Below are 24,499 nucleotides of genomic sequence, written 5' to 3'. Positions count from 1 at the left end.
GAGCTAGTAACAACAAAGCCCAAAGACTGGTTTGTCTGTGTGTTCATTTCATGGGCTAATGGGCATTGTGTTGGGATAGGAGAGAGGGAGGCTTAACAGACAACCTTTTCCAAGTCCCTTCTAGAGAGAAGCAGCTTTATGGCTCCCTCTACTGGAAGCTGTGGACATGCAGCCTGCACCTCTTGGAAATCACTCCCAGTTACCTGGCTCCCCCAAGTCGTTCTGTGACTCCTCGGGTTGGGGAGGTGCCGAAACCAGTGCATGCCATAGAGGGGGTGCCTTGTTTGTTAGTGGGGTGTCATGCTCTGATGCCTTCTTCCTTACAGAAACATGCTAACCCTCAGGCTTTTACAGCACTCTTATCCGAATAAGCCATCTCCACATTGCCTTTTGCCATCAAAATCTAATATCAAGCACAATATTTCTCTACATAGTTCCACTTCCCCCATCCCCAGACATTCTGGCTAATGTGATGTTGGACAATGGTTGTCTGGTGTTACCCTAAAACTGTCCAGGTTATGGTTATATCTCAAAAGAAACAAAGTTTAATTATTTCAATTTGTAAAGGATTCAGAATACAGTTAATACCAGACAGGAGGGGTACTTAGTACACTGAGCATTCTTTCTTTTCTTTTTAAAAGGTTCATTTATTTATTTGAAAGTCAGAGTTACACAGAGAGAGAGGAGAGGCAGAGAGAGAGAGAGAAAGGTCTTCCATTTGCTGGTTCACTCCCCAATTGGCCACAACGGCTGAGCTGCACAGATCTGAAGCCAGGAGCCAGGAGCTTCCTCCGGGTCTCCCATGTGGGTGCAGGGGCCCAAGGACTTGGCCCATCTTCTACTGCTTTCCCAGGCCATAGCAGAGAGCTGGATCGGAAGTGGAACATCTGGGACTAGAACCGGCGTCCATATGGGATGCCGGCACTTCAGGTCAGGGAGTTAACCCACTGCACCACAGCGCTAGCCCCACTATTTGCTTTCTTCACACAACGTTATCTTTGAGACATTCCCTATGTTCAAACATAGAGCCCTGTTTTCCTTCTTTTCACTGCAGTTCAGCACCCCAGGAGAAGAACGTCCAACAGCACCACAGTTTCTACATTTTGCCCCTACTGCTACGTGTTCACGCTGTGTCCAGCACTGTGCTACTACCATCAACGCCACTGTGGACATTTCTGCTTGTCTCCTTGCGCACACACGGGTTTCCGTGGTCACAGTGCTCTATTCCTTCATATCGTTTCCAAAGAGGGTGAGCCGTCTACATTCCCACAGGGGAACATTTTTAGCCTTCTGTTTCATGACTGGCTTGGAGCTGTCATTACTAAGCTCAGTAGGTGCTGGCGCTGTGGCATAGTGGGTAAAGTTACCACCTGCAGTACCACCATCCCATATGGGCACCGGTTCGAGTCCTGGCTGCCCCACTTCCCATCCAGCTCTCTGCTATGGCCTGGGAAAGCAGTAGGAGATGGCCCAAATCCTCAGGTCCCTACACCGGCATGGGAGACCTGGAAGAAACTCTCGGCTCCTGTCTTCAGATTGGCACAGCTCCGGCCGTTACAGCCAACTGGGGAGTGAACCAGCGGATGGAAGACCTCTCTCTCTCTCTGTCTCTGTCTCTCTCTCTCTCTGTCTCTCTGTCTTTCTCCCTCTTTCTCTGACTTTCAAAAAAATAAATCTTTTTTTAAAAAAATAAAATAAGTTCAGTAATCTTTTAAATTTTTGTCCTTTGAGACTGAACTGAATTCTTGGTTCTCCTTTCCACTGTTTCACTCCCCTAAATGCCCACAACAGTCTGGGCTGGGCTGGGCGGAAGCCAAGAACTGGGAGCTCAACCCAGAAGCTTTCCTAGGTCCCTTTTTCCTCTTTCATTCCACACACTGATTTCCCTCCCTACATCTGCTCCTTTCTACACCACAGGTCTTAACCCTGCCTTGCTCAATGGCTGCCTGCTTTTTGTGCAATAGTCAACTTTATGGCAGTAAACCTAAGCTATATAAAAATATAACTTTTTACATTTTCTTATATTAAGCATGATTTCTAATAAGAAGCCCCCATTTTTTTCATAAGAAGACACGAGTGTCCTGGCAAACATGCTTAAGTTAGTTCTTATGAAGACATCATACACATTGTTAAGCCAAATTTTGAGCTCTGCATTGCCCTCTCTTCCCAGACAGAGGACATAGATTTGGGGATGGAGGGCAGTCATTGGCAAGAAACACTGAACTAGAGCCGGCGCCGTGGCTCAATAGGCTAATCCTCCACCTTGCGGCGCCGGCACACCGGGTTCTAGTCCCGGTTGGGGCGCCGGATTCTGTCCCGGTTGCCCCTCTTCCAGGCCAGCTCTCTGCTATGGCCAGGGAGTGCAGTGGAGGATGGCCCAGGTGCTTGGGCCCTGCACCCCATGGGAGACCAGGAAAAGCACCTGGCTCCTGGCTCCTGCCAGGATCAGCGCGGTGCGCCGGCTGCAGCGGCGGCCATTGGAGGGTGAACCAGCGGCAAAGGAAGACCTTTCTCTCTCTGTCTCTCTCTCTCACTGTCCACTCTGCCTGTCAAAAAAAAAAAACACTGAACTGGGGCCGGTGCTGTGGCGCAGCATGTTAAAACCCTGGCCTGAAGCACTGGCATCCTATATGGGTGCCAGTTCGAGTCCCAGAAGCTCCTCTTGCGATACAGCTCTCTGCTGTGGCCTGGGAAAGCAGTAGAAGATGGCCCAAGTCCTTGGGCCCCTGCACCTGCATGGAAGACCCAGAAGAAGCTCCTGGCTCCTGGCTTCGGATCGGCACAGCTCGGCCATTGCGGCCAATTGGGGAGTGACCCAGTGCATGGAAGACCTCTCTCTCTGTAACTCGTCTTTCAAATAAATAAAGGAAATAAAAAAAGAGAAAAAAAAAAAGAAACACTAAATTTAGTGATGTCAAGGAATTTTTCGCCTTGACGGCAGCTGTTTGGGTAGACTGATCACCAAAATTCACGAGAGACGAGGAGGGACTATCTGGAGACATGGACCATGATCAACCATCCCAGGAGTGTTGCTATCAAGAAGACCATGGGGCAGCCTCTGAGGTCAGAGGTGAGAGCAAGGTACAAGATAGGAGATTTACAGGAGACAGGAAAACTGCTAAGGTGGGTGCAATGAGTGCAGAAGCAACATCCTTGTGTCGGAAACAGACAGTAATGAGAGGAAAGGCAGGGAATGAGGACACAGATGCAGGCTGTTTGGTAGCACTGTTGTTGATGTCAGGGTGCTGGAGGCAGTGAGCTGAAAAGACGCAGGGTGTGGTACGTCAGGGGAATCCTGCAGTTGTGAACTATTGGTAAATCTAAGTCCCAGGCATGATCAAGAAGTGATTAAGTGAGGGAGAGTGGAAGACATGTGCATCGAAGAAAAGAGGAAGAGGCAGTCCACGTGGCTGTTAAGATCACCAAGAGTGGACAGGAGGGGGCACAGGAACTAAGGAGCAAAACCCATCAAATGTGGGTGGATATCAGTGACCCAGGAGCCAGCAAGGGACAGCAGATTAAGGGGAGGTTTGCCACCAGGATCTGAAGGACTTCCACCCCTGCAAACGCCTTCTCTCCAAACACCCCTTCTTTTCTCTAGCATAGAGACATCTGCAACAGCGAGGTCTCCAGCCCTGCAGCCCACTGCATTCATCTTCACTGCACTTCCCCTGTGACATCGGAAGCGGGTGTGGGCCCTGTGGGAGGACACAGCCTCCATACACTCTACTCTTTCTGGAAGCCAGCTTGTCTTGTCTTTGCCCTTGTCCCCAACTCCTGATGCACGGAACAAAGGCAAGTAAAGCACATAAAATACTGGGCACAGAGCTGTCCATGGAGTCATCTCTCAAGCAGCATTTGTGTGTTATATTTAGTCTCCCAGCTAAACACTATGTGCCTTGAACAATTTCTAAGCGCAGATGGCTGCAGCCCCATCACGCTGCTCAGCTTTCAAACCCAGCTCTTCGCTTTCACTGTGTGAGACATCAGCAATTTATTTCACCTGGCCAGGTCTCTGTTTACTCAACTGTAAGTAGAAATATGAACAGTATCTTCTTATCTATGCTTTAAGGATCAAGTGAGCTAATGTATGTGAAGCACTTGGAAGTGTGCCTAGAACAGAGTCTGTAATCAATAAATGTTATCATTATCAATGATCATGCTGATGATAACTATAATTACTGTAAATAGTTTCATAACTCTATGGTCTCGGGCCAGCAAGGATGTGTATTGCCTAAATTACATTCTGCTCCTCAAAATCTTGTATTCCCTCTGCTTTGGGGTTCTCCGAGCCCTGAGCGGCTTTGCTGCTTTCAAGGGTGCAGAAACTGCTCCCACTTCCCCTCTGCAGCCCGGAGATCGGCCCTACCTCTTCTGGTCTCCCTACTCATCGGTTTGTGTCCCTGCCTGGTCTGTGCAGACTCCGCTGAGCTCTGACATCTTCAACTCGCTCCTTTAAGAGTGCTGTTTTCTACTCTACCAAATGTAGGGCCAACAGTGGCCGCCGTATCGCTGGATCCTCCTTCCCTTTCCTTCCATTCCCACAGCTCTGATCTTGGCACTGTAATCAAAACCTTAGTTTTAAAGCGAATTTTCCAATGTCATTCTAAATGGCTGTGAACCCCTGTAGCAGAAAGTGTATGGCTACTTGAGGGCTGCCAGCTCACCTTTTCAATGTGACTGTCTATGGTGGGGTGGGGCAGGTGTGATACCCACCACATGGCTTGTGTGCTGGACCCCAGTGAGCACTAATACGCTCAGCATCAGCAAATCACTACCATACAGACCCACATGATGCCATAAATCACCCCGAACTCTACGTATCTGCCTCACAGCATCCGAGACGCTGTATCCCAAAGACAAGGGAGTATCTGAGCAGTTTAAACAATATGTGTGCCCTCCAGACATAATGGTGATGGCAAAACACTTTTTATGAGACATATGTTTGGATCTAATGCATTCCATCTGCTATATATTTATACAGTTTCTCAAAGAAATATATTTCTATATCAAGAGTTTGGTTGTTCCTTTTCTTCTTAAAAAATACCACATACAGGTCTAAGTACAAGTTAAAGATGTCAACAGAACAGGCTATGAAGTCTCTTCTATGATTCTACACATAGGTACATTTTATGAATAATTTTTAAAATTCACTTTTGCTAAGAATTTTAAACAAGTCTTACTTATTTTGCAAAATAGTTGGGCATTGGGGCCTGTGTCGTGACATAGCAGATAAAGCCGCTGCCTGCAATGCTAACATCCCATATGGGCTCCAGTTCAAGTCCCAGCTGCTCCACTTCCAATCCAGCTCCCTATTAATGTGCCTGGGAAAGCAGCAGAGGACAGTCTACACCCATGTGGGAGACCCATATGAAGCTACTGGCTCCTGACTTTGGCCTGGCCCAACCTTGGCCATTATGCCATTTGGGGAGTGAACCAGTGGATAGAAGTCTCTCTCTCTCTCTCTCTCTCTCTCTCTTTGTCTCTCTCTCTCTCTCTCTTCTCTCTGTGTAACTCTGCGTTTCAAGTAAGTAAATAAATCTTAAAAAATAAATAGTTGGGTATCATTTAATTTATATTGCATATGCCTTCATAATTTGGTAAAAATACAAATATATGTATATAAAGATAATTGAAAATGAATCTTGATGTGAATGGAAGGGGAGAGGGAGTGGGAGAGGGGAGGGTTGCGGGTGGGAGGTAAGTTATGGGGGGGGAAAGCCATTATAATCCATAAGCTGTACTTTGGAAATTTATATTCATTAAATAAAAGTTTAAAAAATACTAAAAATACAAATATATGTCAATGAAATTATCTAATTAACTATTAATATATGCCACTAATTAATTTAAGACACCACAGATAAAATATTATGTTAATTTCTACATATTTCAACTTTTCCAAGCCTAAAATCTTAGGTAATGCAGCTTTCAAATTACTGCTAATAAAAAATTTATGACTGCTGAACACTATATACAATGCAAAACACACTACATAAGCAACTGTATTTGCAACACTCTGCCCATTCCGGTGCAATGGGAGACCATTAGGACCTTTATCGCATTCTGATTGTGGAACTCACAGACCCTTTGAGCATACCTTTGCACTCTGTTCAGTCCGCCTGAAGGACACTCGTTGTCAGTGGGCTTTAGATATATGCCCCCACGACTGAAAAATGCAGCTGTTACACCACAACTATATCTATCTAGCTACTATATATATATATATATATATATATATATATATAGCTTATATATATATGCTTATATATATATAAGGTTCAGTAGTATCTACCACGTCTTTTTATTTTTTTAAAGATTTACTTGAAAAAGAGATATACAGAAAGAGATCTTCCATCTGCTGGTTCACTCCCTACATGGTCCCAACAGCCAGGACTGGACCAGACCGAAGCCAGGAGCCAGGAGCTTCTTCCAGGTCTTCTCCCACATGCATACCAGGTTGCTAGATCCTCCTCTGGGTCTCCCACATGGGTGCAGGGGCCCAAGGACTTGGACCATCTTCCACTGCTTTCCCACGCCATTAGCAGAGAGCTGGATCGGAAATGGAGCAGCTAGTTCTCAAACTGGCACCCATATGGGATGTCAGCAGTGCAGGCGCCGGCTTATCCTTCTGTGCCACAGTGCCAGCCCCACTGCAACTATTTCGAAAATTCAGTTCAGTCACTTTCTAAACTGCAAAGACTATGGTGTTTTCTAACTGAGCTAAAAGATGGAGTGAAACTGTCCTCAAAGATGTAGGGTCTTTAAAATTCTCTTTCCACAGTAAATTGTATATGGAATTATTCTTTCATGTGCCCAAATATTGTCACTGACGAGGAAGAACTTTTCAGAGGGTACAGTCAGGGACCATAGAAAACACTGGGAAAGAAAGTACTTCTCAGGGGACCTGCATTATGGCACAGCAGGGAAGCTGCCACCTGTGACACCAGCATCCCATATGGGCACCGGTTCATGTCCCAGCTGCTCCACTCCCAATACAGCTCTCTGATACTGGCCTGGGGAAAGCAATGGAGGATGGCCCAAGTGTTTGGGCCCCAGCATCCTCATGGGAGACCCAGATAAAGCTCCCAGCTCCTGGCTTTGTCCTGGCCAACTGGGGAGTGAACCAGCAGATGGAAGATTCTCTCTCTCTCTCTCTCTCTCTCTCCTTCTCTCTCTCTCTCTCTCTCTCTCTCTCTCTCTCTCTCTCTCTCTCTCATTCTTCCTCACTCTGTAATTCTGACTTTCAAAATAAATAAATAAATCTTTTTTAAATAAATAGAACTTCTCAGAAAACAGAACTGGGTCTACTTGGGGAATACCAGGGCAGAGAGATTGCCTAAGGCCTGTGCTGCAGGATTTCTGCAAACACTCGATAGTGACTGCCGTGTGGTTCTTGTTCTTTCTTTTCCTAACTGTAGCACCCTGGGCTTGCTCCACACTGCATAACGTATGGACAAATGCCAGGACCTCAGCTCTTTGATTCTGAGTTGGACCACATCCTGCCCTGTTGCTGATGACTACACTTTGCTCAGAGATTCTCAGCTTGGAACATGGAGTCAGTAGTGGCACGGAACTTGTGGACTCTTGCCTCAGCTGGGATGTGGGGGGTGGTGTGCTTACTCTATGAATGAGGAGAAAGATAAAGTGGGTATCTGCTAGGCAGAAGGGCGAGTCTGATCAAGACAGCTAGCTCACCACCCACTTCCTTAAATTTCCTCAGCCCACAGAAATATTGCATTTCATAGCTTCAAGTTGTATTTAAGTTTTGCAATCCAAAAGGACTATGAGTCACTCTCTGGCCTGGCTCATTAAAGACTGCCTTACAACATCTCCCATTCCCTCTTCCCACATCTGGATTTCAGCACAAACACAGACACTGTGGGAGAAGACAACAGGAACAGCAGGAGAACAGTGGGTCAGGATTCAAAGTCAAATGTCGCCACCTCCAATGTTTGAAGACAGTCCAGTTAGCACACCCATAGGGTGTCTAACAGACAACTCAAACTCGTCCAGATATTTCCAAGACAGAACTTGAAAATCTCGGCTGGTGCCGCAGCTCAATAGGCTAATCCTCCGCCTGTGGCACTGGCACCCTGGGTTCTAGTCCTGGTCGAGGCGTCGGATTCTGTCCTGGTTGCCCCTCTTCCAGGCCAGCTCTCTGCTGTGGCCCAGGAGTGCAGTGGAGGATGGCCCAGTCCTTGGGTCCTGCACCCGCATGGGAGACCAGGAGGAAGAATCTGGCTCCTGGCTTCGGGTCAGCACAGTGCGCTGGCCCCAGCGGCCATTGTGGGGTGAACCAACGGAAAAAGGAAGACCTTTCTCTCTCTCTCCCTCTCTCTCACTCTCTCTCTCTCTCTCACTGTCCACTCTGCCTGTCAAAAAAATAAAAATAAAAAAATTTAAAAATTTAAAAAAAGAACTTACAGATCTCCTATCTGATTCTCAGTCTGTCGCTCCCCAGTCTCGCACATCTTAGTGACATCACAATTCACATACCTTGGCCAAGAACCCAAGGGTCCTCCTTGGTACTTTCTCCTCATGCCCTCAAGCCCCTGTGAGCTCCTCAGAGAACCCAAGTGTTTCCTCATAGCTGGCACTAACTTTAAATTTTATCCTAAATCCAGTTACAGCTCATCCCCAACTCTAAGCTATCCTTGTCCACAGCACCGTCCTCTCTCAGCCACGATGGCACCTCCCAACTGTGTCCTCGTTTCCACTCCCCTGCACCTGCTCCCACCTGTTAAAAAAAATAAAGGTGCGTGACTTACTTAGAGTAACATCTAGATATCAAGTTAAGGTTGTTTACTTGAAAAAATTAGCAGTATTTTGAGATCCAAGCCATAAACCGAGAGCTGAATCAGAAGTGGATCAGGGGCCAGTGCTGTGGCGCAGTAGGTTAATCCTCTGCCTGCAGTGCCAGCATCCCATATGGGCACCAGTTCTAGTCCCAGCTGCTCTTCTTCCAATTCAGCTCTCTGCTATGGCCTGGAAAAGCAGTAGAAGATGCTCCCAAGTCCTTGGGCCCCTGCACCTGGAAGAAGCTCCTGGCTCTTGGGTTCTGATCGGTGCACCTCCAGCCATTGCAGCCATTTGAAGAGTGAACCAGCAGACGGAAGACCTTTCTCTCTGTCTTTCCCTCTCACTGTCTGTAACTCTACCTCTCAAATAAATAAATAAAAAATCTTAAAAAAAGAGAGAGAGAGAGAGGACAGCTGAGATATGAACCAGCACCCGCAACAGCGTAGGCCCCCATCATGGAGTTTTGATCTAAAAAATACTTCTTCATGCAGGAATTTTTTTTTTCATGAAACCTGTTTCCTCTCCTTTCTTCACCCAACTCCTATTCACCTTTTAAGGACCAATTGCATTTCAGTTCAAGTCTTCCCTGGTGCCGCTCTCTGGCATGAGGTTGGACACACACACTAAACATCCTACAATGGCAGTCAAGTGCACTGGTTAAGAGCATGAGTTGGCAAACTTTCTGCAAAGTGTCAGCCAGGTATTAAGTATTCTGGGCTTTATAGGACACATACAATCCCAGTTACAGAGCCGATGGGTTTTTTTAGTAACCTTTATAAATGTCAAAACCATTCTTATGCCAGCGCCACGGCTCACTAGGCTAATCCTCCGCTTTGCGGAGCCGGCACACTGGGTTCTAGTCCCGGTCGGGGCGCCAGATTCTGTCCCGGTTGCCCCTCTTCCAGGCCAGCTCTCTGCTGTGGCCCGGGAGTGCAGTGGAGGATGGCCCAAGTGCTTGGGCCCTGCACCCCATGGGAGACCAGGATAAGTACCTGGCTCCTGCCATCGGATCAGCGCGGTGCGCCGGCCGTGGCGGCCATTGGAGGGTGAACCAACGGCAAAGGAAGACCTTTCTCTCTGTCTCTCTCTCTCACTGTCCACTCTGCCTGTCAAAATAAATAAATAAATAAATAAACAAACAAACAAACATTCTTAGATCACTTGACATAAAAAAAAAAAAAACAAGCCCAGATTTGGCCAGAAGGGAAGGTTTTGAGGTGCTGGGCTTGAGAATTCGAGGATAGATCAGACATTTTTTAATGATGCCTGAAATACATACTGACTGCCTCAGTGAGCAACATGTTTACCTTCTGGCACAGATGAGTCTTCTTAATGATGAAATGACAGTGAAATCGGGGTTAAGACCAAGAAGAATTGTCACCTGAACAAAAACACCAAGAAATTGTTATTGATTGAGCTGTCAGTGTCTTCTTATTCAAAACACTGAAAATGAACTGTTACTACAGCAGTGATCAGATGCTAAAATTACCTTTCCAGGCTGTTACCAACACTTATAGTCATCCATTAAGTAATCCACATGAACTTGAAGGAAATGATGCCATTGAAATAAGAAGAGCAGCACAGAGGCATTTGAAAGCTGAATTAGGAATTTCTATGGACGAGTTTCCTCCAGAAGAAATTAATTAACATGATTTCACTACTGCTTGTTTGTTTATTTTAAATTTGGTTCCCATTTAGAACTCTCATAGGATCCACTGCCACTTTTCACGACCAGAATTTCTGTAGGGAAAACAACCAACTTACAACTTTGTATTATACCCCATCAGCACTGTTACTTGTAAAAGACATGTTTGAGATCAGTGTAAATGCTCTCTCTCTCTCTGTTTCCTGATCTCTGTCTCTCTCTTTTCCCTGCTGTCCTACCTTTTTCATCTTCACCCTTTCCCTCTGGTCTGTCGGGTTTCCTCCAATAAACTCTTCCCCTTACTCCGGTGTTTGCTGTGCTTTGCGGCAGCCTTACAGACAGGAAGAGTTTGTTCACAGGAAATAAAGCAGTGGATTAAGAACATGCAGAGATGCACAACCTTTCTCAGGGAGAGACACCACCACTACACTTTACGCAAAACTGTGAAACACGATGGCTGTGCAAGGCTGTGGGAAGCAGGCGCTGGCTGGGACTGCTGGCTGTGCGCCTTAAGTTATTGTCCCTGCTTCTTCTTCCCACTGCCTCCCGGCTACAATAAGTTGGTCCATGATTTACTGCACCAGAAAGAGGTTGGCAGGCACTAGGAGGGATGAGAGAGAGAGAGAGAGAGAGAGAGAGAGAGAGAGAGAGAGAGAGAGAGAGAGAGATTAGTGTAAAATGAAAGAGCAAATAAGACTTAATCTGTTTAAACACATAGTCATGACAAATTTGAAAAAAAAATAGTAAGAAGAAGGCATGCATGGTTTGCCAACTCTAGGCTGAGAGTATAGTCTATACAGATGGTCTGGGTTTGAATCCTGGCTCTGCTATATCATTCTGAAACCCTAGTCACTCAACTTCTTTGAACCTCACTTCTCTGTTGGGAAACAAGTCTCTCATTTCAGTACATCTTTGTTCCAAATCATTATTTCAAGCTTTGGAAGAAAGAATGTCTCCCTCTGGAATAAAGAGCTGCCAGGACTACCATCACATAATAACAACAGCTCTCTCCAAGAAACATGGAAGTGCCCCACTCCATTATATAAGATGTGAGTTCCCAGAACTCGGTGCTCCTCAGTTGGAACACAAACCAAACCCACTGCATTGCATATGGGACACTGAAGTGTATGCCACTGCTGCGCTTTGAGTAATAAATTTCCTTGTCTCTGACCCGGGAATTTCATGTATTTTTCCAGACTTTACCATCTGCTTTCATCTTCTTTCTCGGGGTACAAAAATTCTCCTTTCTTTTCTTTCTTTTTTTTTCATTCTATTCAGGCCTTCGGTTATCCACTCAATGGTTTCAATTCTCTCTACAGTATACTATGCTGATGACTCTTAGATATGCAGAAAGGGTCTTCAAAAAGACTGAAAATACACATTATAAAAAGCTATGCCAGGGGCCTGCGCTGTGGTGCAGCAGGTTAAAGCCACAGCCTGCAACGCCGGCCTCCCATATGGGCACCGGTTCTAGTTCTGGCTGCTCCTCTCCCAATCCAGCTCTCTGCTATGGCCTGGGAAAGCAGTAGAAGACAGCCAAATTCCTTGGGCCCCTGTATCTGCGTGGGAGACTCAGAAGAAGCACCTGGTTTCTGGCTTCAGATCAGCTCAGCTCTTGCCGTTGCGGTCATTTGCGGAGTGAACCAGCAGAATGGAAGATCTCTCTCTCTCTCTCCCCCTCTCCTTCTCTCTCTCTCTCTGCCTCTCCTTCTCTCTATAACTCTTTCAAATAAATAATTCTTAAAAAAAAAAAAAAGCTATGCCAGAGGGGATTAAGATGGCAGCGTAGGGAGAGAGTTGCTGCTCTAGTCTAGGAGAAGATAGTTTTTGAAAAGTGGAAAGAGTGCAGTCTCAGGGAAGAGTTAGGGAGAAAACAGCAGAGGAAACTCTACGCAAATTGGAGGGACACAGTGGACCTACATGGAGGGCATGGATGCCCACAACTCAGAACCCCAAGAGCCAAGAGCCTCTGCAACAGCATTGGTGAGTGAGGTGAGACCAAACTGCAGCAGCCTGAGCCACTGGTGAAAAAGCTGCAGGAAAAGCCTAGAGGGAATCTGGCTTGGAGCCCCGTGGGGGACAGTGTACTTGCCAAGCTAGAAGAGAAAAAACAAAAGGGGGGCACATTTTCTCCCTCCACATCACCCTACAACAGCGTCCTGTAACAAGTTGACAGAGAGCAGGTGCCATAGGCGTTGGTCTCCTTCGAGGAGAGGAGCTCAGCTGAGTCTACACCAACAGACAAGAACAAACTTTGGCTGGCACCATGGCTCCCTTGGCTAATCCTCCGCCTATGGCACCAGCACCCCAGGTTCTAGTCCCAGTTGGGGCGCTGGTTCTGTCCCGGTTGCTCCTCTTCCAGTCCAGCTCTCTGCTGTGGCCCAGGAAGGCAGTGGAGGATGGCCCAAGTGCTTGGGCCCTGCACCCACATGGGAGACCAGGAGGAAGCACCTGGCTCCTGGCTTCAGATTGGCACAGCGTACCAGCCATAGTGGCCATTTTGGGGGTGAACCAACGGAAGGAAGACCTTTCTCTCTGTCTCTCTCTCTCTCACTGTCTAATTAAGCCACACAAACTTAGCCTAAAGACAAAAGCCACCACAGCAAAACAATAAAGAAGAAACCAACAAGTATCTCCACAAATGCCCAAAAACAAATGCAACAACTCAAAAAACAAAAATAAGAAAGACTACATGACACCCACAAAAGAACACAACACTTTAATACAAGATTGTGAAGATCATTTTGAAGAAATGCCAGAAACGGAATTCAAAAAATTGATCATAGGATTACTTGGAAGCAATCAGAAGCAAATACATGAACTAATTAAATCCATACATTACATGAAATAAAATTTCTCCCACAAAACTAAGATCTTAAAGAGAAATCAAAATGAAATCTTGGAAATGAAGAATTCAATAGAACAAATAAAAAAAGCAGTGGAAAGCCTTAACAACAGAATCAGTGAAGCAGAAGAAAGAATATCTGACTTAGAAGAAAAAGCACAGGAAATTATACAGTCACACCAAACACAAGAAGAAAAAATTAGAAAACAAAAAAACACTGTTGGTAATCTACAGGATACTCTCAAATGACCCAACATATGAGATCTAGGAGAAAGGATTAGAAGGTTTTTTAATTAAATAATAACAGAAAAATTCCCAAACTTAGAGAAAGAAAGGGTCCTCCAAGTACAGGAAGCATATAGAATTCTCTTTTTTTTTTTTTTAATTTTTATTTATTTTTTGACAGGCAGAGTGGACAGTGAGAGAGAGAGAGACAGAGAGAAAGGTCTTCCTTTGCCGTTGGTTCACCCTCCACTGGCCGCCGCGGCCGGCGCACTGCGCTGATCCGATGGCAGGAGCCAGGAGCCAGGTGCTTTTCCTGGTCTCCCATGGGGTGCAGGGCCCAAGCACTTGGGCCATCCTCCACTGCACTCCCTGGCCACAGCAGAGGGCTGGCCTGGAAGAGGGGCAACCGGGACAGAATCCGGTGCCCCGACCGGGACTAGAACCCGGTGTGCCGGCGCCGCTAGGCGGAGGATTAGCCTAGTGAGCCGCGGCGCCGGCAGCATATAGAATTCTTAATAGACATGACCAAAAAAGTTCTTCACCACGATACATTGTCGTCAAACTCTCCACAGTAAAACATAAAGAAAAGATTCTAAAATGTGCATGAGAGAAATGCCAGATTACTTTCAGAGGATCTCCAATCAGCAGACTTCTCATCAGGAGCACTACAAGCTAAAGAGAGAACGGCAAGATATATTCCAAATCTTAAGAACTATCAACTCAGAACCTGCAAAGCTCTCATTTATGAATAAAGGTGAAACAAAGACCTTCCATAACAAACAGAAACCGAAAGACGTTGTCAACACCCATCCAGCCCTGCACAAGATGTTTAAGGATGTGCTGCACACAGGAACACAGAAACATGGTCATCACTATGAAAGAAGGTAAAGGAAGAAAATATCCCAGTAAAACTACAAAAAAAAATCCAAAGTAAACAATAGGAATATTTATGGAAATGTTTACGGAAAAATGGCAGGGAAAAGTTGTTACTTATCAATAGTCACCTTGAATGTAAATGGCCTCAACTCCCCAGTTAAAAGACACAGACTGGCTGAATGGACTCAAAATCAAAACCCATCTATTTTCTGCCTATAAGAAACACATCTCACCAACAAAGATGCATGCAGACTGAAAAATGAAAGGATGGATAAAGATATTCCATACTAACAGAAACCAAAAAAGAGCTGGTATAGCCATCCTAATATTAAACAAGATAGACTTTAACACAAACACTGTTAAAAAGAGACAAAGAAGGGCACTAAGTAATGATTAATGGATCAATTAAACAGGAATATGTAATTATTTTTTAATATTTATTTTATTTATTTGAAAGACAGAGTTACAAAGAGAGGTAGAGACAGAGAGAAAGATATTCCATCTGCTGGTTCATTCCCCAGATGGCCGCAATGGCTACAGCTGTGCCAATCCAAAGCCAGGAGCCAGGAGCTTCCTCCAGGTCTCCCACATGAGTGCAGGGGCCCAAGGACTTGGGCCATCTTCTACTGCTTTCCCAGGCCATAGCAGAGAGCTGGATTAGAAGAGGAGCAGCCGGGACTAGAACCAGTGCCCATATTGGATGCCGGTGCTTCAGGCCAGGGCTTTAACCCACTGTGCCACAGCACCAGCCCCGGAAGATGTAATTATTATAAATATATATGCTCCTAAGTACAGGGTACCGGGCTATTTAAAATAAATGTTAAGGAATCTAAAGAGAGACAGAGACTCAAATACAACAGTAATAGGGGATTTCAATATCCCACATTTCAATAATGGACAAATAAACCAAACACAAATCAGCAAAGAAACAGCAGAGTTAATCAACACAATAGACCAAATGGAAATAACATATATCTACAGGTCTTTTCATCCTACAGTTGCAGAATATACATTCTTCTCACCAGTGCATAGAACTTTCTCTAGGATTGACCACATGCTAGGCCATAAGACAAGTCTCAGCAAATTCAAAAAACTCAAAATCATACCATGGCATTTTCTCAGACCACAAAATAATGAAGCTGGAAATCAGCAACTCAGGAATCTCTAGAACATATGTGAACACATGGAGAATTAACAACATGTTACTGGATAAACAATGAGTTATAGAATAAATCAAGAGAAATCAAAAAAATTCTGGAAACAAATGAAGGCAACAATACAACATATCAAAATTTATGGGATGGGACTGGTGCTGTTGTGCAGTGGGTTAACACCCTGGCCTGAAGCACCAGCATCCCTTATGGGTGCCAGTTCAAGACCCAGCTGCTGCACTTCTGATTCAGCTCTCTGCTATGACCTGGGAAAGCAGTAGAAGATAGTCCAAACCCTTGGGGCCCTGCACCCATGTGGGAGACCCAGAAGAAGCTTCTGGCTCCTGGCTTCAGATCAGTGCAGCTCTGGCCATTGTGGCCAACTGGGGGATGAACAAGTAGGTGGAAGACTTCTCTCTCTCTCTCTCTCTGTCTCTCTCTCTGCCTCTCCTCTCTCTGTGTAACTCTGAATTCCAAATAAATAAATAAATCTTTAAAAAAAACTTATGGGATATAGCAAAAGCAGTGTTGGGGGAAAGTTTATAGCAATTGGTGCCTATATCAAGAAATTGGAAAGGCACCAATGCATCTCAAGGATCTAGAAAAATAACAGCAAACCAAACACAAAACTAGTAGGAGAAAAGAAATAATTAAAATTAGAGAAGAAATACACAAAATTGAAACAAAAAAATATAAAGGATCAGCAAAATTAAGAGCTAGCTTTTGAAAAAATAAATATTGAAACACCATTGGTCCAACAAACCAAAGAAGGAGTGAGAAGACCCAAATCAATAAAATTAGAGATGAAAAAAGAAATGTAACAACACACACCACAGAACTAAAAAGAATCATCAGAAATTACTACAAAGAGCTGTATGCCAACAAACTGGGAAACCTAGGAGAAATAAATAAATTCCTGGACACATACATAGACATAGAAAACCTAAACAGACCCATTACCAAGACAGAAATTGAATCAGTAATAAAGACCCTCCCAATAAAGAAAAGCCCAGGACCAGATGGATTCACTACTGAATTCTACCGACATTTAAAGAAGAACTAATTCCACTTCTTAAGTTATTCAAAAAAATTGAAAGGGAGGGCATCCTCCCAAATTCTTTCTATGAGGCCAGCATCATCTTAATTCCTAAACCTGAAAAAGATGCAACAAAGAAAGAGAATTACAGACCAATTTCCCTGATGAACATAGAAACAAAAATCCTCAACAAAATTCTGGTCAATCAAATCCAACAACACACCAGAAATATCATTCACCTGGACCAAGTGGGATTTATCCCTGGAATGCAAGGATGGTTCAACATTTGCAAATCAATTAATGTGATACACCACATTAACAAATTGCAGAACAAAAACCATATAATTATCTCAATAGATGCAGAGAAATCATTTGATAAAATACAACACCCTTTCATGAAGAAAGCTCTAAGCAAATTGGGTGTAGAAGGAATACTCCTCAACACAATCAAGGCAATTTATGACAAACCCATGGTCAGCATCCTATTGAATGGGGAAAAGTTGGAAGCCTTCCAATTGAGATCTGAAACCAGACAAGGATGCCCACTCTCACCACTGCTATTCAGTGTAGTCCTGGAAGTTTTAGCCAAAGCCACTAGGCAAGAAAAAAGAAATCAAAGGGATTCAAATTGGGAAAAAGGAAGTCAAACTATCTCTATTTGCAGATGACATGATTGTATACATAGGGGATCCAAAAGATTCCACTAAGAGACTATTGTAACTCATAGAATAGTTTGGTAAAGTAGCAGGATATAAAAATCAATACAAAAAAACAATAGCCTTTGCATACACAGACAATGGCATGGCCCAGAAAGAACTTCTAAGATCAACCCCCTTCACAATACCTACAAAAAAATCAAATACCATTGGAATAAATTTGACCAAGGATGTCAAAGATCTCTACAATGAGAATTAAAAACATTAAAGAAAGAAATAGAAGATACAAAAAATGGAAAAATATTCTATGTTCATGGATTGGAAGAACCAATGTCATCAAAATTCCATTCTTCCAAAGCAATTTACAGATTCAATGTAATACCAATCAAAATAACAAATACATTCTTCTCAGATCTAGAAAAAATGATGCAGGAGACCTCAAATAACTAAAGCAATCTTATAAAACAAAAACAAAGCTGGGGACATCACAACACCAGATTTCGAGACATACTACAAGGCAGTTATAATCAAAACAGCCTGGTACTAGTACAAAAACAGATGGTTAGACCGATGAAACAGAAAAGAAATGCCAGAAATCAATCCAAGCATCTACAACCAATTTTTATTTGACCAAGGAGCTAAAACCAATCCCTGGAGCGAGGAGAGTCTCTTCAACAAATGATGCTGAGAAAGAAAACTGGATCTCCACATGCAGAAGTATGAAGCAGGAACCCTACCTTACACAAAAATCCCTTAAAAATGGATTAAAGACCTAAATCTACAACCTGATACCATCAAATTATTAGAGAACATTGGGTGAACCCTGCAAGACATTTACACAGGCAAAGAGTTCTTGGAAAAGACCCCAGAGGCAAAAGCAATCAAAGCCAAAATTCACAAATAGGATTACATCAAATTGAGAAGATTCTGTACTGCAAAAGAAACACTCAGGAAAGTGAAGAAATAACACACAGAATGGGAGAAATTATTTGCAAACTATACAACTGATAAAGGATTAATAACCAGAATATATAAAGAGATCAAGAAACTCAACAACAACAAAACAAACAACCCAGTGAAGAAATAGGCAAAGGACTTAAACAGACATTTTTCAAAAGAGGAAATCCAAATGGTCAACAGACACATGAAAAAATGTTCAGGATCACTAGCTGTCAGGGAAATGCAAATTACAACCAAAATGAGGTCTCACCTTAGCCCCATCAGAATGGCCTTTATACAGAAATCAACTAACAACAAATGCTGGTGAGAATGTGGGCAAAAAGGTATCCTAATCCTCTGGTGATGGGAATGTAAACTGGTAAAACCACAAAGGAAGACAGTTTGGAGATACCTCAGAAATCTGAATATAGACCTTCCATATGACCCAACCATCCCACTCCTGGGAATTTACCCAAGGGAAATGAAATCAACAAATAAAACAGTTATCTGCACCCCTATGTTATTGCAGCTCAATTCACAATAGCTAAGACATTGAGTCAACCTAAATGCCTGTCAACTGAAGACTGGAAAAGAAATTATGGGATATGTACTCTACAGGTTACTACACAGCAGTAAAAAAAAAAAGTTAATTCTGGTCAATTGCAACAAAATGAATGAATCTGGAAAACATCATACTTAGTGAAATAAGCAAGTCCCAAAGGGACAAATACCATATGTTTTCCCTGATCTGTGACAACTAATGGAGCACCTAAAGGAAATCTTTAGAAGTGAAATTGACACTTTGAGGAGCAATGACTTGACCAGCCCTTGTCTTGACTGTTGAGGATCAGGTTTTTTTTTTCTTCTTCACACTATTTGCTGAACTCTTTACTTAACATAGAGTTAATCATATGTGTATAAAGTCCATTGAAAAAAATCTCAGTAAAAAATAAGAGTTGGAATAAAGAGAGCAATGAGGAAGTTTGTAACTATAAAGCTGTATAGTTCTGCATACATTCCTATGGACTTAATTCTAAGGGTACAGTTTAAAAACTTGCCATGGGAACCCAAATCCCATTAAACTGGATGGTAAAAATGCCATCTTAAGTGTTAAAATGATCATATTAAGTATGAAAGTGATCATATAGATAGGATGAAGTGTTAAAGGGGTCATATAAATAAGATCAAATGTTTAGTTATAATAAGAGAATTAAAAAGGAAAGAATGTTCTAACATGGGAAACAGTCCATACAGGAGACTCATAGATTGACAAACACTCTAAACAGCACTCTGATCTCAGAATCAGCCTTTAAGGCATTCTGGTCTGGCTTAAAAGCTCATGAGAGCATTTCAGGCATGGAAAGTCAAGAAACTGTGGCAAAAAAATAATAATAATAATAATAACTATCCTACACAGTGGGGAAAAGTGGCCATCAAAGAAAGATGAACTTTTCTCTGAAGGGAGAAGATAACTTCCACTTTGCTTATGTCCTTGTCTAAATACTGACGGAGACTATGGATTCAAAAGTCTTCCATTGCCTTGGCAGCTCATGTCAAGAACCTCAGGTGTTCACTGACATTATACATAAGAGTGTTAATTGTTAAATTAACAACAGGAGTCACTGTGCACTTATTTCCCATGAAGGACCTCTGTCCTCAATGAGTTGTATTATGAGAATTAACTATAAAACTTATTCTCAGTTTTGTGTGTGTCTCTGTGTGTGTGCAAATTGTTGAAATCTTTACTTAGTAGAGAGTTGGCCTTCTATGTATAAAGTTAATTGAAAATGAATTTTAATGGAGAATGGGACTGGGAATGAGAGAGAGAGGAGGAGATGGGGTGAGAGTGAGGGTGGGAGGGTGAGTATGGTGGGAAGAATCACTATATTCCTAAAGTTGTACTTACGATATTTGTACTCATTAAATAAAAGGTTTTTTGGGGGAAAAATCAGCATTACAAAAAGACTATGCATAGCTTTCAAAAAATTTTGCACCAAAATAAACTTATCCATCAATTGGATTTTTCCATGAACTTTTTGTATCTTCATGTTAACTTTATTCTTGATCACATAAAACTATTTGTATATCCCAGTGGCATCTCAAATTCAGCTCATTCAAAACTGAACCTATCATTTTCCCACATTCAATATGTTTGTCTGTTTTCTTATTTTATCTTAGCCCACCAGCAGCCAAGGCCAGATGTTCCCTCATTCCACATATATATCACCAGCACACTTATACCTTCAATATTTCTGAAATCTGAAACCCTCCTACTCGCTTCCATTCCCACTAAGTCAGACATCTATTTGTTCTTTCTTTTTCCTAACAGAATCCAATTCTGTTTTCTACCTCTTCCCTGCAGCCCACTCAACTCTGGCTCCAGGAGTTGCCCTGAATGGCCAAGGATAGGCACATTCGCCTGGGTAATAGTTTAGGAACCTACATGAAATATACTTCGGCCAATAAGAATCAAGGAGAGGCCTACAGAGAATTCTGGCTTGTAGAACATTTCTTACTCTCCTGGGAATGCTCTCACTTCCTTTGGATATTTCATGTGTAGGATATAAAGCATGGACCTACTGCAGCAATTTTGCTGGCAAATCCTAAGAATGAAATAATCAAAAATAAAGGCTACGCTGGAGACATTCTTTTTTGTTTGTTTGTTTGCTTGTTTTTCCTACCCAGATGATAAACAGAACTCTGTTCTAGATATAGACCTAAATATTCATCTACAAGAGATCAAACTCAGCAAGCTATGTAAGTGATAGAATATCAACCTGAGGGCTGGTGCCACGGTTCCATAGGCTAATCCTCTGCCTGCGGCACCAGCACACCAAGTTCTAGTCCCAGTCGGGATGCCGGATTCTGTCCCGGTTGCTCCTCTTCCTGTCCAGCTCTCTGCTATGGCCCGGGAGTGCAGTGGAGGATGGCCCAAGTCCTTGGGCCCTGCACCAGCATGGGAGACCAGGATAAGCACCTGGCTGCTGGCTTCGGATCAGCGCGGTGCGCCGGCCACAGCGCACCAGCCTCAGCGGCCACTAGGGGGAGAACCAACGGAAAAAGGAAGACCTTTCTCTCACTGTCCACTCTGCCTGTCAAAAAAAAAACAAAAAAACAAAAACAAAAAAAACAACCTGAACAAACTCATTCAACTTTAGAATAAACATCTAACAAGAGAAGTTCAACAAGTCAATGAAACTTAAGAGAAAAAAATAATTAAACTGAATTACCCTGAATTTACTGGATAGTCAAACCAACGGTCTTTAGCGTGTGACTTGTCAAAATATGTAAAATGACATTTACTTTACAATACAATTTCAGAAGCAGAACAAGAATGAAATTTTTTTTCTCGTGGTCAAACAGACTTTCATTGTGAATAAATGGGTCAATGACACCATCATGCACCTGCCTATGGCTTATATAATACATAAGCTCATCTTTATACAAGAATGTGGTGGCTTGTGCAGAACAGCTAAAACCAGAATAACAGGTTCGTGTGTGAGCCCGGTGTCTGGAGCTGGTCACAGGGAGAACAACTTAGGATAGATTTTCATTTAGATTAGGACAAATCCTGGACCAAAATGTTGCAAAGACACTTGAGGTACTTGAACAAATGCCCTGGAATCAGAAGAGACAGAATTTGGAAAGTTATTACTTAAAAGCCCAAATAAAATCGACAGCAGCTGATTCTAAAGCCAGTCTTCCTATCAGTTCTGTGTATCTAGGATTACCTAACAGGCCTGGAGTCTTTGAACCACCATGCCTCTAGAATTGTATTAATTATTGACTTCTGGAAGACTAGTCATTCAGCCTGTGCTGATATAATCACATGGACACAAGAATGAGAAAGGCAAATACAGAATGGTGTGTAGTGAGGGCCGACTTCCTTTTCTTTTTTTTTTTCTTATGAGATATCAGCCATCGGTTGTGTCGATGGTCCCTGTAGGTGAGGACTCATTTTTTTTCTTGCAGCTTTTAAGATATTCTTTGTCTTTCTTTTTTTTTAAATATAATTTTTATTTGAGAGGTGGAGTTACAGACAGAGAGGAGAAGAAACAGAGAGAAAGGTTCTGCACCCATTAGTTCACTCCTCAAATGACCACAATGGCTGGAGCTGAGCCAATCTGAAGCCAGAAATCAGGAGCTTCTTCCAGGTCTCCCATATGGGTGCAGGGGCCCAAGCACTTGGGCCATCTTCCACTGCTTTCCCCGGCCACAGAGAGCTGGATTGGAAGAGGGGCAGCCGGGACACAAATTGGCACCATATGGGACACTAGGCCACAGCACCAGCTCTGCCTACTTCCTTTTATTACATCCTGGATATACTGTTTGCATCCTTCACGTGGTTGGATTTAACTACACACATGCAATCATGCAAACGAGACACTCCCAGATTCTTCTAGTGGTCTGAGCATGGTGAAGCTGCCAACCATCTAGAAGTCAGTCAGCTATTCCCACTCAGGAATAGTACCTCTTCTTTAAAGTTCTCCATCTCCAAAAATAAAAAATAAAAGTTTGCATTACTTATACCATATTGTTTTTAACCATTAGAACAGATTTTTCGGGAAAAAATTGAGGGGGCCAGTGCTGTGGCATAGCAGGTTAAGCCACCGCCCACAGCACTGGAATTCCACATGGGCGCTGGTTCGAGTCCTGGCTGTGCCACTTCTCATCCAGCTTCCTGCTAATGTGCTTGGGAAAGCAGTAGAAGAAGGCCCAAGTGCTTGGGTCCTTGAACCCATATGGCAGACCTGGAAGAAGCTCTTGGCCCCCAGCTTCGGTTTGGCCCAGTCTGGCTGTTGTGGCCATTTGGGGAGTGAACCAGTGGATGGAAGATCCCTATCTGTGTCTCTTCTTCTCTCTCTGTAACTCTGCCTTTCAAATAAAATAAATACATCTTTTAAAAGAAAAAAAATTTTTGGCTATTGACTTTTTAAATCAACGCAATTTTAGATATGATGATGTCACAATAATTACCAGAGTCCTTGTTGGGAATAAAGCACGTGTAATGGACAAATATTTACTGAGCAGCTATTAGGCACAATATTGTGTGGGGCTATCCCAGGTGTGAAGCAACATCAGACCAATAAGGTCCTTTCCTTCAAGTCTCAAGTGCCATCTGCCTGCAGAGGTTCTTGATCTTATCACAAATCACTATGATTCAGAAGTAAAATCAGGGCCAGTGCAGTGGTGCACTAGGTTAATCCTCCGCCTGTGGTGCCAGCATCCCATACGAGCGCCAGTTCTAGTTCCAGCAGCTCCTCTTCCGATCCAGCTCTCTGCTGTGGCCTGGGAAGGCAGTGGAGGATGGCCCAAGTCCTTGGGCCCTGCACCCACATGGGAGACCAGGAAAAAGCTCCTGGCTCCTGGCTTCGGATCGGCGCAGCTCCGGCCATTGCTGCCAACTGGGGAAAACCGATCTCTCTCTCTCTCTCTCTCTCTCTCTCTCTCTCTCTCTCTCTGTAACTCTACCTCTCAACTAAACAAATAAAAGTCTTTAGGCTGGCACCGCGGCTCACTAGGCTAATCCTCCACCTGTGGGGTGGAGTGGGGTTCTAGTCCCGGTCGGGGCGCCGGATTCTGTCCCGGTTGCTCCTCTCCCAGTCCAGCTCTCTGCTGTGGCCCAGGAGGGCAGTGGAGGATGGCCCAGTCCTTGGGCCCTGCACCTGCATGGAAGATCAGGAGAAGCACCTGGCTGCTGGCTTCGGATCAGCGCGGTGCGCCGGCCACAGCACGCTAGCCCCAGCGGCCATTGGGGGGTGAACCAACGGAAAAGGAAGACCTTTCTCTCAGCCTCTCTCTCACTATCCACTCTGCCTGTCAAAAAATTTTAAAAAAAAATTTTTTTAATGAAATAAAAACCAAGATTTTTAAAAATATGTAAGAACTTAACACGAATACAGGTTGTTTTATACTAAAATTATATGTTTAGAATCAGCACAATACATTTTCCTACCCTAATAGGCTGTGATAAAACAAGTATTTTAAAGATATAGTATTTTAAAGCTACAGTATTTTAAAGATGTAAGTGGCAGGAAGGTAGCTTAGTGGTTAATATGCTGGGTAAGAATCCATGTACAACATCAAAGTTTTGGGATTCAATACCCAGCTCCTGACTCCAGCTTCCTGCTAATGTAGACCTTGATAAGCAGTGGTGATGACCCAAGTAATCGCCACACTAGTAGGAGACCTGGATTGCATTCTGGCTCCTGGCTCTTACCTCAGCCCAGCCCCAGCCGTCACAGTCATCTGGGGACTGAAGCAGCAGATGGGAGCTGGTTCACGCCCTTTCTGTCTCAAATAAATATTTTAAACAGAATTTTA

General features: G+C 43.6%; 1 long non-coding RNA gene across 12 annotated transcripts in view; it reads right to left on the bottom strand.

Annotated features, from left to right (window-relative positions):
- Nucleotides 1-24,499, bottom strand: part of LOC103346696 (uncharacterized) — an 89,459-nt gene that overhangs the window by 55,442 nt on the left and 9,518 nt on the right. For all 12 annotated transcript variants that reach the window (XR_011386430.1, XR_011386431.1, XR_011386425.1 and 9 more), the window contains exon 3: nt 10,110-10,183. This is a non-coding gene — a long non-coding RNA (uncharacterized lncRNA). The remainder of the gene's footprint in view (nt 1-10,109; nt 10,184-24,499) is intronic.

This window comes from Oryctolagus cuniculus, chromosome 2, assembly GCF_964237555.1.
Source record: "Oryctolagus cuniculus chromosome 2, mOryCun1.1, whole genome shotgun sequence".
Lineage (NCBI taxonomy): Eukaryota > Metazoa > Chordata > Mammalia > Lagomorpha > Leporidae > Oryctolagus > Oryctolagus cuniculus.
The sequence above is the reverse complement of the archived record's forward strand: the minus strand, read 5'-3'. Positions and strand labels throughout refer to the sequence as shown.